Raw genomic sequence first — 15,965 nt, forward strand, 5'->3', positions numbered from 1 at the left:
TGCATTTATTATTTTTATCAAAATAAGTATCTTATAGATACAAAACTTGACGTGATAGACAAAAACTGAGAACATTTTTTAATTCTGCGGCCAAAAATGTGTTAAAAACAAATTAGCAAGGCTTAGGATGCTGGTATGTGTTTCTGTTTTGACCAATTTTTAAATGTTCGATTTTATTTGAATAAATGCACTGAATATTTAGCATTAGATTAAAAACAAAAACATAGTTGTTTGGACTACAGCCATTTAAAATGACTAAACGTTTTCTCACAGATTTGCAAATACCACTTTGAATCGTAGCAGCTGAAACTAAAGTTTAAAAAAAATAATGTTAAAATGAACTGTGGGAACAGGGCATCGCTGGAATACGCTCAATGTAAAACAGATCATTAACTTCATTTGTTGCATACCAGCCAAACATACGCCGCAGTTTTTTTTGTTTTTTTTTTTTGCATCAACAAGCGTCCATTGTTTCGTCTACATCCTTGTTGGGAACCTGAGTGACAGCAAGCAATTAGTTGGTGTATTGTAATTATGATTCATCTTAAGGGTGAAGACAAGCAAAGAAAAACATTTTCACTTTGGTAATTTCGGCCAGAAAATACATGATCTACTTTGGCTACCATGCTTAAAAACTAAATATGGTGGTATATGTGCAGATTTATTTGTCATTTATTAATTTATACAGTTACTTGTGTAGCAATGTAACAAGGTAGACCAAAGCAGTACACGTAATAATAACCCAAATAGCAAAACATAACTGAAGCATCATGGGACAAGATGTACTGCCAATTTCATAAAACGGACCTGCCCCAGTGTCTTTTCGAACAATCGCCCAAAATCAGTAGGGGGTCACTTGCCGGATCAGCAACCAGTTTTGGGGCAGAACTAGTCCAAAGTAGCAGACACTACAGTATGGCCCGGATATGGCACACATGTTACCCAATCTGGGCCAGATTTGTATCGAAACTGTTTTCAGTGTTAAATTTGGGGTCCATTTTGTTGAATGTATCATACTGGAATGTGTTTATATTTCAAATCAAATGTGTCTATTAATAGCAATACTGACAACACTTGTTTTTCATCCCATTTATTAATGTTAACATGTTAATGCACCAAAACAATACAATATTGTTTTTTCACAAAATATTTTAATTGTAACAAGAAAGATGACCCATTTTTATACTGTAAACAACATATTGTATATTTTATGAGGTTCTGGGGTAACAGGGGACCTCAGCGCAGAGACAGGGGCAAACTAGCAGTGGTAACAAGAGTTCATTGACGATGAGAGGTAGTGGCAGATAGTGTCCGAAGAATCCGGTGGGCAATTTGATGATAGAACAGGTGAACGGGCAGGCAAGCAGTACAGTATCTAAGGAAAAGAAACAAAAATGAGCTCAGGATTACAAGATTATTTGATAGCTGAAAGTCGCGTTGGTGAGTTGTTGATCTGGCGATGATGTGAGGCCAAAGACCAGTTCAAGGAAGTTGCTGACGTTGATCAGCAGCACCTGGTCCCAGGCTCACCCATCTGTGCAACCAAGGCAGTGACACAAACTCACAAACACAAGGAGGAAAGGCTCAGTTGGAAGAATAGTATTCAAACATTGAAACATTTATAGCAACACAGAGTAAATGCTTTTTCCCTCCATATGTTGTTATGCAACATATTTTGTATTACTTAACTTGCTGACATGGCATATCATTTTATTAACGCTCGAGTGAATAACTTGTTTAGCAGTCAAGAAGTGACTTCAAAACGCAAATTTGACTTTGAATAAAGCGCTCAGCATGAAAATTTACTTACGCTGATATGACGTGTCCTGAACTCCTGTTTAGTGTCACAGCGGATGCCCGTCTTCAGGGTGCGTGCTGTTGTGACGTCACATATCAACTGTTAAATTTAAGATTTTCAGCCCGTCCGGTCTGCATGGTCCACCCTGGACCATTGTGTAACCCATCATTTGGACTGTCAGATTGATGATCCCCACTGAGGCGTTCAGCAGACGTGATTGCTATGTGAACCGGGTGAACTGATGCCGGATCTGGCACACAGTCACCTATTGGGGAAGGGAGACGGTACTTTGTTGGGGGTAGATAGACAGGGTGTCATTTCTTTGTAATACAGTGTGCTAACTCCGTACAAAAAGAGTTACATTTGAGAATGATTACACCTTGTTGATGCAGATAGCCATCTTTATAGAAAAGGTTATTAGTAAGCCGCAACAGGGGGAAGCCAGCAAGGCCATTGAGTTTACACAGCGTGTACATGTCATTGATTAAATATGCACTACAACGCGCTGAACTTTTGTTTAGAATTAGCTTGTTATCACTGGTTACTATGAGACTCATTTATTCGACTCCAGAGTTGAGAGTGCATTGTTTCACTACAGCGAAACGAAATTGTCATGTCTTGGTATATTGTCTCTTCCTGCTTTATTTTGAAGCCTCACCCTCCTGTTTCCACCTCACCCTTCCTGCAGTCTCACCTGTTTCTGATTATGATTACCTATTGTTCCCACCTGTGCCTCATTCCTCATGTGCTTAAATTGTGTCTCTCTCTAGTCTCGTGCCAAAGTGTCTTCGTCCTTCGTCGTCACTACAGCCTGCATTCATAGTCCAAGATATTCTGCAGTTTTATTCTTTTATGCCTAGTGCCAAGTCCTTTGTTATAGTATTCTACTCCAGTGCATTTTGCCTGGCTCTCTTGTTTCCCATTTGTACCATTTTATTTCATAGCTCGTCATTTCCTCCTTCTGGAGCGCCCTCAGTTTGTTCCTGCCTCTGATTATTTGTGTTCAATAAAAGACTGAATTCTGCACGTGAGTCTGCTCCATTCCGTCCAAGTGTGACAGAGATGAGCTATTGGCTATTGGCTTGGCGGGTTCATCCCGCCCATCCAATGATCCTTTTCGGCAGGGAAAGCGCCACAAAAGCGTAAATGGCCGAACACAGTGTGTCTCTGGGGGTCTTTGGCCAGTGGGCGGGGCTCGGCTGGCCCGGACGCTCTGGTTCTCTGCATGACGATTGGATGATCTGTCTGAAAGTGAATCCCTTTGTGATTGACAGCGAAATTGCCTTGTAGTATTAACATCGGCGGAAGGCATTTTTAAATTTTTTATCCGTTTTCCTGAGTTGAACCGGAGGCTTTTACAATCATCCTAGCGACACTTGCTTTGTTAAAAACTCAATCTGGGGGGTGACGATGGTTCCTTTGCTGGGCTGCGGAAGGAGGGATGGGCTGAACTAATTGCTGGCCACTTTAAAAGTATCCAGTGCTTTTTCTCAAAACCATTTTCTAGTGCTTTTTGAAGTGTTTTTTAGGTCATTGTCTATCTTGACTTCTGAGGGAGACTCAGCATTCTCACACTGGGCCCTATATTATGCTGCAAAATTTGTTGGTAGCCGCCAGACTTCATAATGCCATGCACACGGTCAAGCAGTCCAGTGCAAGAGAACGCAAAGCAACCCCAAAACATCAGGGAATCTCCGCCATGTTTGACTGTGGGGACTGTGTTCTTTTCTTTGAAGGCCTCGTTTTTTCCCCTGTAAACTATGTTCATGCCTTTTCCCAAAAAGCTCTACTTCGTCTCATATGACCAAAGAACATTCTTCCAAAACGTTTTTGGCTTTGTCAGGTAAGTTTTGGCAAACCCCAGTCTGGCTTTGTTTATGTCTCTGGGCAGTGCTTAATTTGTAAATCATAAGGTGCCGGAACGCAAAGTACATATGACAGCACAGGGATGACTAGACACATACAGGTCCCGGAACACAGGCAAAAACTGGTGTCAAAAACAACATGCAAATGCCCACTTGCCATACTGTGGGACTTACAAGCCTCAATTTCAGATAATATTCATGGTATAAATGTTATGACAACAATTTACAATTATTTTGACTTTCCTCTGCACACCACGGGCAATTGCCCACATAACCACATTTACCGGTCCGGTAACACTGAACGCAGCCTTTTTTCTCCTGACCCTCATTGCACTCTGTGTTGTCTGTGGAGGGAAGATTGGGCCTAGAAAATCCAGCCCGACCCGGCACGCGGGTATTAAAGACTGACCGGCCCGAGGCTGATCAATTAACTTGATTTGGAGGCCCGAGTCTGAAAAACAAAACAAAATTTTATGTTTTATTCGTAAGCCCGAGCCCGAAACCCCGCCCGAAAATGTTATGTTTATTTGTAGGCTCCACTCCAGCCCTAAAACCCCCTGAAATTGCATTATGTTTTATTTGTGAGGAGGGAATGCGGGGATGCGACGCGTTAGTCAGAGCACTGCTTGGAAAAAGGTTGCGTTTTGTGTGATAACGTCTGTGCAAAACGATAACAAATTAAAGCCTGTCTTTTGAAATGAATTCTACGAGTTAAACAAGACTAAGATGCATATTCAATAAACAATTATATCTTTCATATTTGTGTGTCTGTTCTTTCAGGCGTTCAGTGGATTTGACATTTATTTTAATTTCTTCGAGTTGGCAGGAAAAAAAACGCAAGTTTTCTTAATGTTTAAATGGTCTTCAACGAAATAACGCTAGGAAAGGCTTTTAAATATCTGGCCCCAAATTTCCCACCGCCTTACAAATTGTGCAACCCAAACCCGAATTTCCCATAAGAAGCCAGGGGTAGTAAGTCTGCTTCACCTTGAACTGAGGTGCAGTCCAAACCCCGTCGCTGGAGGATGTCCCACTTTCTTCTCCGCTCAGTGCACTCCTCTCTCCTTCGGGATCTTCCTTTGAGCGAGCTGATGTCGCGGTTCCTGCCTTTTGCTCCGGCTGCATGACCGGGCTAGCTGATGCCAGGGTACAGGCCTGCTGTTCCGGCTGTTGCTGGTCTACCGGCTGTTGGTGGTCCACCTGGATGACTGCTGGTGCTGTAGCTGGTCCCAAATCCGGGTGGCGCTGAACCTGACTAGCGGCTGCCACGGTAGTAACCTCTTGCCTTGGCTGTCCGTGAACCTGGCTATAGCTGCTGGCGCTAGCCTCCTGCTGCACCTGCTTCTCACCGCTAGATCGCTGCAGCTGCCCTGTTCGCTGGTTGTTGCTTTTTCGGCTCGTTTTGAATCTAGCTTTCTTTGGGGAAAAAAAAACAACTCTAAATACAATTCTTTGTGGCATGTTGAAATAATGTTTAATAATGTTTAATCCTGGCTGCTTGCTGCCCAAATGCTGCCGAAGTTTTTTTTTTTTGTTTTTTATGTCGGGGAGGGGTGTGATTTGTCATCAACAAATCTCCAACTCTTTCAAATGACCTTAGTTTTTTTATAAACAATGTACAATTCTTGGGATTTGTTTCTTTAAATGAATTTATGCAGATTATTATTTTTATTTTATACAATTTTAAAAAACGTTTTTATATTATTATTACGTTCTATGTAATATATTGATAGGATGATCTATGTCATCCTAGATTGATTGGTTTGCCCTGGGAAGCACATCCTTATTTGACATGTAATGTCTGGGTCTGCGGGGAATATATGTTTATGTTTGATGTGCGCTGCAGTACAAGAGTAGCGAGATTAAAGACGTGTGCTACACGGTGTTCACCAACAACGGCCTGATCATTCTAAGTGTAACAAATACACAACATTCTAAACACGAGAGGTAACGGATCTCGCCAAATAAGTCCCGGAATATTGGGAGGCCAAAATCAAAAGGTGCCAGAAATTAACCCCTGTCTCTGGGTCAGAAGTGGGGTCTTCCTGGGTATCCTACCATGGAGTCCCTTTTCATTCAGACACCGACGGATAGTACGGGTAGACACTGTTGTACCCTTGGACTGCAGGACAGCTTGAACTTGTTTGGATGTTAGTCGAGGTTCTTTATCCACCATTCGCATATTCTTACGTTGAAATATCTCATAAATTTTTCTTTTTCATCCACATCTAGAAGGTTAGCCACAGTGCCATTGGCTTTACACTTATTGATGACACTGCGCACGGAAGACACAGGAACATTTAGGTCTTTGGAGATGGACTTGTAGCCTTCAGATGCCCATGCTTCCTCACAATTTTGTTTCTCAAGTCCTTACACAGTTATTTGGTCTTCTTTCTTTTCCCCATACTCAATGTGGTACTCACAAGGACACAGGACAGAGGTCAAGTCAACTTTAGTCCATTTTAACTGGCTGTGCGTGCGGTTTAGTTAGTGCCACCACCTGTTATGTGCCACAGGTAAATAACAGGTGCAGTTAATAACACAAATTAGAGAAGCATCACATGAATTTTCAAAGGGTGCCAATAATTGTCTTGCCCATTTTTGGAGCTTTGTGTTAAATGATAAGGATTTTAAAAAAAGAAATAGTATTTTTTCATTGCAAGCAAAATAAATGAAGATATTACTACCAAAGCAAATGTAATTGCAATCATTTTCTGGGAGAAATTGAGCATTATTTGACAGAATTGCAGGGCTGCCAATACTTTTGTCCAGCAGTGTACGTATCAATTCATATTTTACATTAGTAAATGTAAAATGCAGACTTAAACTTAATTAAATGAAAAAAAATAAAAATAATAATACATTTTATTTGTAGAGCGCTTTTACCAATGCTCAAAGACGCTTTACAGTAGGAACAGAAACAGCAAACAACGTGGACAGAACAAAACAAGAAAATAATTATAAGTTAAAAGCTAGTTTAAAAAGGTGAGTTTTTAACAGTTTTTTGAATGTGGGAAGGTCTGAACATGAACGAATGGGTTTTGGGAGTGAGTTCCAAAGGGAGGGGGCGGCAGCGGAGAAGGCTTTGTCCCCCCTAGTTCGGTGTGTTATTTGTTTGGGCGGTGCGAGGATGTTTCCATTAGAAGAGCGGAGGTGACGGGAAGGGGTGTGGGGACAGAGAAGGTCTGTGAGGTAGGGCGGGGCCAAGTTATTGAGTGCTTTGTAAGTGAGAAGGATGATTTTGAACTGAATTCTGTATGAAATAGGAAGCCAGTGCAGTTTGTGGAGGACGGGGGTAATGTGGTTCCTATAGGGGGTCCGGGTGAGAAGGCGTGCAGCAGAGTTTTGGATATATTGTAGTTTATTGATGAGTTTGGATGGAGAACCGAAGAGAATGCTGTTGCAGTAGTCAAGTCTGGAGGTTATGAAGGCATGGATGAGGGTTTCAGCGGTAGAGAAGGTGAGGGAGGGGCGAAGACGGGCTATGTTCTTGAGGTGGAAGAAGGCAGTTCTGGTGATATGGTTGACGTGGTGGTCGAATCTGAGTTTATTGTCAAAAATGATACCAAGGTTGCGGGAATGTGTTGAGAAAGGCAGGGTGCAGTTGTTGAGGGTGAGGGAAAATTGACTGTCTATGATGTGGGCTGCAGGGTCGAAGATGATTATGTCTGATTTGTTACTGTTGAGTTGAAGATAGTTTTCTTGCATCCAGGAATTAATTTCACTGAGGCAGTTTTGAAGTGTGGATTGGGTGCTGTGCGAGATTTGTTGTGTGGTTATGTAAATTTGGATGTCGTCAGCGTACCAGTGAAATTGGAGTCCGTGTTTGCGGATGATCTGACCAAGGGGGAGGATGTAGAGAATGAAGAGGAGGGGACCTAGAACTGAACCTTGGGGACACCTTGTGGTAGGGGAGCAGGAGGGGATGTGTAATGATTGATGGCGATGAATTGTTGTCGGTCAGTGAGGTAGGAGCGAAACCAGGAAAGTGCGGTACCAGTGATGTGTAAAGATTCTAATCTGGAGAGCAGGATGGTGTGGTTGAAAAAATGGGGACAAATGAATCAGAGTGAAGATAATTGGAACTGGATGAGTTTCATACCAGCCAAAAGACGAACCATAATTGTCTTCCATTTCTTTCCAACTTAATGTCAAACTTGTTCAAAATGGATGGACAAGGCCAAACATTGTTTCCTTCTTTCTCACGCAACAAGGTGCGAAGCGCTTCACATCATCACCTTCAACCACAACTGAAATAACTGTAATTATTTTGTTGCCACAAACATTTGTTTCCTCATAGCTACACTCAGAAACACAAAAACCATGATACTCCCTGATACAATGAAAACAGTGATGCGGCATGTCTCTTCACATGAAACAAACTGCACGAGTATGCATATTTAAAGGTTTAATTTATTGTACTTTTATATATTTTTGAAACAGTTCTAGAAGGTGTGTGACCAGTAACCCTTCAGGATACAAAGTATCGAGATATATCAACCTATAGATTTACTGTCACAATATGTAGCTGTATAAATAAATACACACACACACCCCATATACACAGTAATGTTAGCTAACTTAAGTTAGGTGCATACCGCAGGTCTTAATGCACGAATCCGATTTTTTTGTGTTTTTCCGACTCGACTGAACGGGAAGGGTCGCATAAAAGTGGACCATTTTAAATTAGATCAAGGTCACTTTCGTATGTGGTTAAAATCCCATCCGGGCCACATTTTTCCAGAATGTGGTTGTTGTCTGAACTGTCAAGTCCCCCAAATTGGAATTCATAGAGCAATTAACGTCAGCTAAGAGCGAGAGAGACAGGGCGCTAGGGTAGTGCTGCAGCTGTGGATTTTGGGGAAGGAGTGGGCTTGACAAAAGTCATAAAAAAATAAAATGGGTTGATGACAACTCTGAGAATGCTCGGTTTTCTCTCTGTTCCAATGCTCCTGCGCATGCAGGCCAGTTTGCTCAGCGCATCTCGGACTGCGAATTAGAGCGCATGTGTGATACTTGAACAGGCTCAATGGACAAAGGCAGTCTGAACGGGCACGCCAAAAAAACTGACATGACAAAAAATTACAATTGTGAATTAGGACCTGCGGTACGAACCTACCCTTAGTTAGCTAGCTAGTTATGAAGTAGGTTAATTTGTTGATGTATGATAAAAAAAAAGTCATGAAAGACACACACACAAAATACTATATGGACATAATACTTATAGTACACATATCAGCTCTTGCTGTGTAAAATAATCTTCTTTAGGGATGTCGCTTTTTACATACCTAATCTGTGTGGTCCATGGTACATTTATTCCTGACAGACAAAGTTAATAAGAATGAAAGATTTCCATTGGATTCCATAGAAAATGCATGTGGGTCATTTTTGACCCCACTTGTGGAAGCTTTGGGTAGTAATAAAAAAATGACAATTTCTTCAAATGTTCAAAACGGTCATCAAAAATTTGAATGGTATTATATCAAACACGTTTTTTGACGAATACCTGGAATATGAATTGGTAACAATTTTTCAATCCAAAGATATTTCAAGAAAACAACCTCACCGGGTCATTTTTGACCCACTTATGCATCTAAGGGTTAACAAGATATAATCGCATACTTACCTTGTTTTGATCCAAAAACTCCATGTAGCATGCATCACTGAGTGTCAAGACACAGCTGTGAATGGTCACAGCTGGATTTTGGGGGGATTTTATGGGTGAAACACGGTAATCGCAGACAAAAATGAGTGATCGAAATGTTCTTTTTTATATACAGTGCCTTGCAAAAGTATTCGGCCCCCTTGAATCTTGCAACCTTTGGCCACATTTCAGGCTTCAAACATAAAGATATGAAATTTAATTTTTTTGTCAAGAATCAACAACAAGTGGGACACAATCGTGAAGTGGAACAACATTTATTGGATAATTTAAACTTTTTTAACAAATAAAAAACTGAAAAGTGGGGCGTGCAATATTATTTGGCCCCTTTACTTTCAGTGCAGCAAACTCACTCCAGAAGTTCAGTGAGGATCTCTGAATAATCCAGTGTTGTCCTAAAGGACCGATGATGATAAATAGAATCCACCTGTGTGTAATCAAGTCACCGTATAAATGCACCTGCTCTGTGATAGTCTCAGGGTTCTGTTTAAAGTGCAGAGAGCATTATGAAAACCAAGGAACACACCAGGCAGGTCCGAGATACAGTTGTGGAGAAGTTTAAAGCCGGATTTGGATACAAAAAGATTTCCCAAGCTTTAAACATCTCAAAGAGCACTGTGCAAGCCATCATATTGAAATGGAAGGAGCATCAGACCACTGCAAATCTACCAAGACCCGGCCGTCCTTCCAAACTTTCTTCTCAAACAAGGAGAAAACTGATCAGAGATGCAGCCAAGAGTTCACTCTGGATGAACTGCAGAGATCTACAGCTGAGGTGGGAGAGTCTGTCCATAGGACAACAATCAGTCGTACACTGCACAAATCTGGCCTTTATGGAAGAGTGGCAAGAAGAAAACAATTTCTCAAAGATATCCATAAAAAGTCTCGTTTAAAGTTTGCCACAAGCCACCTGGGAGACACACCAAACATATGGAAGAAGGTGCTCTGGTCAGATGAAACCAAAATTGAACTTTTTGGCCACAATGCAAAACGATATGTTTGGCGTAAAAGCAACACAGCTCATCACCCTGAACACACCATCCCCACTGTCAAACATGGTGGTGGCAGCATCATGGTTTGGGCCTGCTTTTCTTCAGCAGGGACAGGGAAGATGGTTAAAATTGACGGGAAGATGGATGCAGCCAAATACAGGAACATTCTGGAAGAAAACCTGTTGGTATCTGCACAAGACCTGAGACTGGGACGGAGATTTATCTTCCAACAGGACAATGATCCAAAACATAAAGCCAAATCTACAATGGAATGGTTCAAAAATAAACGTATCCAGGTGTTATAATGGCCAAGTCAAAGTCCAGACCTGAATCCAATCGAGAATCTGTGGAAAGAGCTGAAGACTGCTGTTCACAAACACTCTCCATCCAACCTCACTGAGCTCGAGCTGTTTTGCAAGGAAGAATGGGCAAGAATGTCAGTCTCTCGATGTGCAAAACTGATAAAAACATACCCCAAGCACCTGGCAGCTGTAATTGGAGCAAAAGGTTGCGCTACAAAGTATTAACGCAAGGGGGCCGAATAATATTGCACGCCCCACTTTTCAGTTTTTTATTTGTTAAAAAAGTTTAAATTATCCAATACATTTTGTTCCACTTCACGATTGTGTCCCACTTGTTGTTGATTCTTGACAAAAAATTAAAATTTTATATCTTTATGTTTGAAGCCTGAAATGTGGCGAAAGGTTGCAAGGTTCAAGGGGGCCGAATACTTTTGCAAGGCACTGTATTTACCCTTTTAAATGTTTTTTTTTTTTTTTTTTTAAACACCTAACATCGGAAAAAGGCGACAGTAACCAAAAAAAAAAAAAAAAACAATTAAGCAATAGTTATGAGGTAGATATCCGTGACTTTTTTACAGACACCTTATTTTTTCATTGTGACGTCATTTGTAGAAGCACCAGGGGTTTTGGTGCTCCCTAATATCACCAAGGGTGTCCACACCCTGGAGATCCGCCCCCAAGCCGAGCCTACCCTTTGTTTTGTAGACGGGGCCATTACTTATGCACCGCAAGCCACATCCCATTTCTGTTTTTCTTCCCCTACCCCTTGGCCCTTCAAATGAAGCAATCAGGGGTAGGGCTTGAAACGTCAGCACAACCCCCTCCTCAGCTAATGGCTGAATTTACAAGCAAAGACAAAGCAGCCTCACTCAGGAAGGTTTCGCCCTTACTTTTGCATTCAAACACATTTTGCTTTCATTTTATTATAAAAGAGCCAAGTGTCAAGTTAGAGTTGAATGCTCACAGAACTCTGCAACCGGCAGATGTGATCACTGCTACAGGTACACCTGTGGCAAATGCAAGAAGGAGCCAGCATTGGAGTGCCAACCCTGTTATGACAGCCCAGACAGAATACGACACCACCACCACCGCTGAGACACCATGTATTTTGTATTTGGATGATGACTATAATGAAAAGATATACAAACAAATTGTTGTGTTTGGTAAATTTATTTTGCTTTTGATATTTTTTATATTTTATTAGAATCAGTCACAGCTTTGAGAGCCTACTGTTGGTTGATAAAGTTGCAGGTAGATTTGTGTCTTTATTGTTCAATCCCACCCCAAAAATTGCTTCAATCAAAATATATATTTTCAATCGAAAACAAATGTCAATGGAATGAAAGCAGAATATGTTTGAATGCAAAAGTTGCCTCAAAATAAAGACAGCCAAAGAAATTGTTGTGTTGTTATATTTGTTTTGCTTTTGATATGTTTTAATATTTTATTAAAATCAATCACAGCTTTGAAAGCCTACTGTAGGTTGATAAATTTGTAGGTAGATTTGTTTATTTCTTATTCAACCCCCCCCCCCCCCCCAAATAAGTTCCTTCAAAGTATATATTTTCAATTGAAAACAAAAGTCTGAATGAAAGCAAAATGTGTTTGAATGCAAAAGTAAGGGCGAAACCTTCCTGAGTGAGGCTGCTTTGTCTTTGCTCATAAATTCAGCCATTAGCTGAGGATTGGGTTGTGCTGACGTTTCAAGCCCTACCCCTTATTGCTTCATTTGAAGGGCCGAGGGGTAGGGGAAGAAAAACAGAAATGGGATGCGGCTTGCGGTGCATAAGTAATGGTCCCATCTACAAAACAAAGGCTAGGCTCAGCTTGGGGGCGAATCTCCAGGGTGTCCCATTTTCTTGGGGATGATCCTAGGGCAGACATGTCCAAAGTCCGGCCCGGGGGCCAAATGCGGCCCGTGGACAAATTTCATACGGCCCCCTAGCCTGGCTCTGCCAGACTATTCTCCCTGTATTTTTCAAACACTGAGAGAAATAGTCTGGAACCCCTCCCATTAACGGCCTTTTCGAGCAGATACAAAATCAATCGACAAATCAGATTCGTTTATTTGCGTCACGTGTTCTTCACAAGCAACGTCACTCTTGCGCGTCGACAGTCGTCCCTTCAGCAACACAGACGGTGAACGGCAGAGCCGAGAATATGTTCCAATCCACGGTAAAATCAGTTTTAAATGACCAAAAACACATCGACACGAGTCACTGACAACAATCTGTCTCGCGCTAGCCATGTCGAATAAACTCCGCTCTCTTCGTATGTTTACTTCCGCGCGCAAGTCCGTCATCCTGAAGTCGCCATTTTTCTAACGTCACGTCTGCCCATCGCTGATTGGTCCACTCCGCTGTCTGTATGCTGTGGCTTGCTCCGCCCTGGAAATTGTTTCCGTGGGAAGGGTGGCCAGACTCAATAGCTGGAACAGCGTTGAGTCTGGTGTACCAGGCTAACGGCCCCCAGCCTCTGTCATAAAATCAATAACATCTGGCCCGCACACAGACTTAATAAATTGGTCAGCAATACTGCAACCAGCATATAATGTAGCTTACACACGAAATGCTGCTCCTCATTAACCCACTAGAAGGCAGCAGCACTTTAACCCTTTATTGCCAAATGTATCACATTTGATAAACCTAAAATTTCATGATTTTCAGACTAATTTAGAATTTTTACATTTCTTTTTGGGGAAAAAAATGATGGATGCAAGTCAACACATGCATCTGCAGGTTCCATAAGAAAAAAACATCATTTAGCATGGATTAATAGATATTAGAGCGCTGATTACACATATTCATTTTGACTTTTCTTTTCACAAATTTGAAAAAAAAGGTTTCATTAGGACCTTATTTTTCAAATTTTGGGATTCTCTGATAATTGCTTCATGTTGCAGGTATTTAAGGGCTAAGCAACATTACTCCGTGTGACCCTCTACTTCCAATTTTCTAAAATGGCGACAATCAACAAAAAACAAAGTTGACTGACGGCCGACGCTTCAAGGATAGGTGGAAATTGGACTATTTCTTCACTAAAATACACAACAACTGTGTCTTGCTTCATTTGCAAAGAGACAGTCGCCGTTTTTAAAGAAATGTGAGGCGATATTACCAAATAAGACGCGCTGACATAAACGACAAGATTACAAAGAAGATACGCAGCGATTGAAGCAACTTGAAGCTAGTTTAATTTCACAGCAGTAGTATTTCGCAAGAACCCGAGATTCGAAAGAGAACGCCGCAAAGGCTAGTTGCGAGATTGTTGAAATTATTCATTAAAAAAATAATAAGGCAAATGTGACAAATGGCTTGCTAAATTTTGCTTAAATATATTGTTCTACGTAACAGCCAAGGTCGGCCCCCCACATTTTTCCCACGCCAAATCTGGCCCCCTTTGCAAAAAGTTTGGACACCCCTGTCCTAGGATGTCCCAAAATGGGACACCTATGGTATTTCTAGTGTTAAAAAGTTGGCAGACACTGACAGAACAGGCAGAAGAGGAGCTGAAACCGGACAGAGTGCAGATGTGTGACAAAGAACTTGACATGAAAGGAGTGACAAACTAAATCCATGCCCACTTGCAAAGGTAGGTGTGTCTGCGTGTACTGTCTATCTTTGTTTGATAATTAACAGTGTATACAGTGACTACTTTGTGTCATTAGGTTGCAGTAATTTCCTGACGAGTAAAATAGAGGTGCCATAAGTCAGGAAATACAGGAAAAATAGAAAAAGATGAATTACAGTATTTTTTTTACGTTGCATGTTTACATTAGCGATATGTATGCGTTATATATACTAGATGAGAAAGAACTGTGATAAACTTACTAAATATTGCTTGAAAAACACATCCGGGTCTTTGTTGACATAGACGACCAGGCATCTCAGGATGCACTCCCTCCTTATGTTGATGTCATCACACTAAAACACCGGTGACAAATAAAAACACATTGTTGTGATGATGGCGCAGGGATTAGAGCAGTTTTAAGAATAATTGTATAATCAAATTGTAAAAGAAAGACATTCAATTGTGAAAATTATAGCTGCACTAGGTAGGTTTTCAAGCATTCACCTCCTTGCTTCAAGCCTCCCTCTTACCGAGATTAAAAGAATAGTTAACTTCAAACCAGACTGCTATCATTATTAGGCGAGTTGCAGATCTACAAGGACAAACTACCCACCATTTGGTTTTGGTTCTAGGACAGATGCATTTCTATTTCCATTTTTGTGTCAACCAAGCAACACTCAATTTGCAAGAGGTGTTTTTTGGATGGTGCACTGCAGTGCATTCTTATCAGCAGATTTTCCTTCTTCCCTTTTAGACAAAAGCACAGCCCATTTTCTTTGTTCATGTAGCACCTATTTTCTAGTGTTATGAAAACACAATATTTCCAGCTGTAAAATATTTATTTAAATGAGCAGCTACAAACAAGAAAAAACTTAATCGCCACGATACAGTGAAAGTTTGTTTCACGCATTTATACTAACCGAGTCTGTCATTGCCAGGATGCGCTTGATCTTTTGCCCTTTAACACCTCCTTTTTTTATGGAAGATCTGAATCAGCTTGTCCGTGAAGTGGTCCATCTGTGACAAGAACTTTGACTGCAGTGGTTTGGTGGTGATACGCAAGAGCCCTGCATTCACCTGAAAATTTTTCAACAATGTACAGACATGTTACCTGTACTGCCATAAAGGGATGCAGGGTTATTGCAATACAAAAATACAAATTGCAGCACTTAATCACGATGGACAAAAAATAAAACTTGACAACACAAAAACATTTACTTACTTCACTCTGCTCAAACAGGGCAGGCCATCTATTTTTGAAGTCTGCTATCATAGGCCTCAGCTCCACAACGTCGAGATGTCTGTGAGAGAAGGTTTTCTCCATTTTTGCTTTTATTACAACTTCATAGTCCCTCTTTTTCAGTTCTGACAATAAATTCATTCTCTTGTTCTCCAAACTCTCCGCAGCTTCACCTTGTGGGTGCAGAGGTATGTAGTTGACTTCAGCCTTTCTAGGCTTCTCGATATTAGCTGCATCTTTGCCTTGGCCTTCTCCTTTGTGTTTCAAGGAGTTTAAACGGATTTCAGGATGACCGAGTCTTCCAAGCTTTGTTCGATAATTTTGCATTTTATTTTTAAGTGACTGCTTCCATCCCCAAAATCCTGTCTTGGTCCCTAACTGTCCCAAACAAGGATGGGGCCTTGTCAAAGCTGCTGCTACTTCTTCACACTGATAGTCTTTTGGGTATTTGGTGTACTTTATCATCTCTTGCGCTAGGCTATCAAGGATGACCCCTTTTAGCTTTGGCCCAGGGTTGAAGTATGAAGTCCATTTGT

Source organism: Corythoichthys intestinalis, chromosome 1 (genome assembly GCF_030265065.1).
Source record: "Corythoichthys intestinalis isolate RoL2023-P3 chromosome 1, ASM3026506v1, whole genome shotgun sequence".
Taxonomy (NCBI): domain Eukaryota; kingdom Metazoa; phylum Chordata; class Actinopteri; order Syngnathiformes; family Syngnathidae; genus Corythoichthys; species Corythoichthys intestinalis.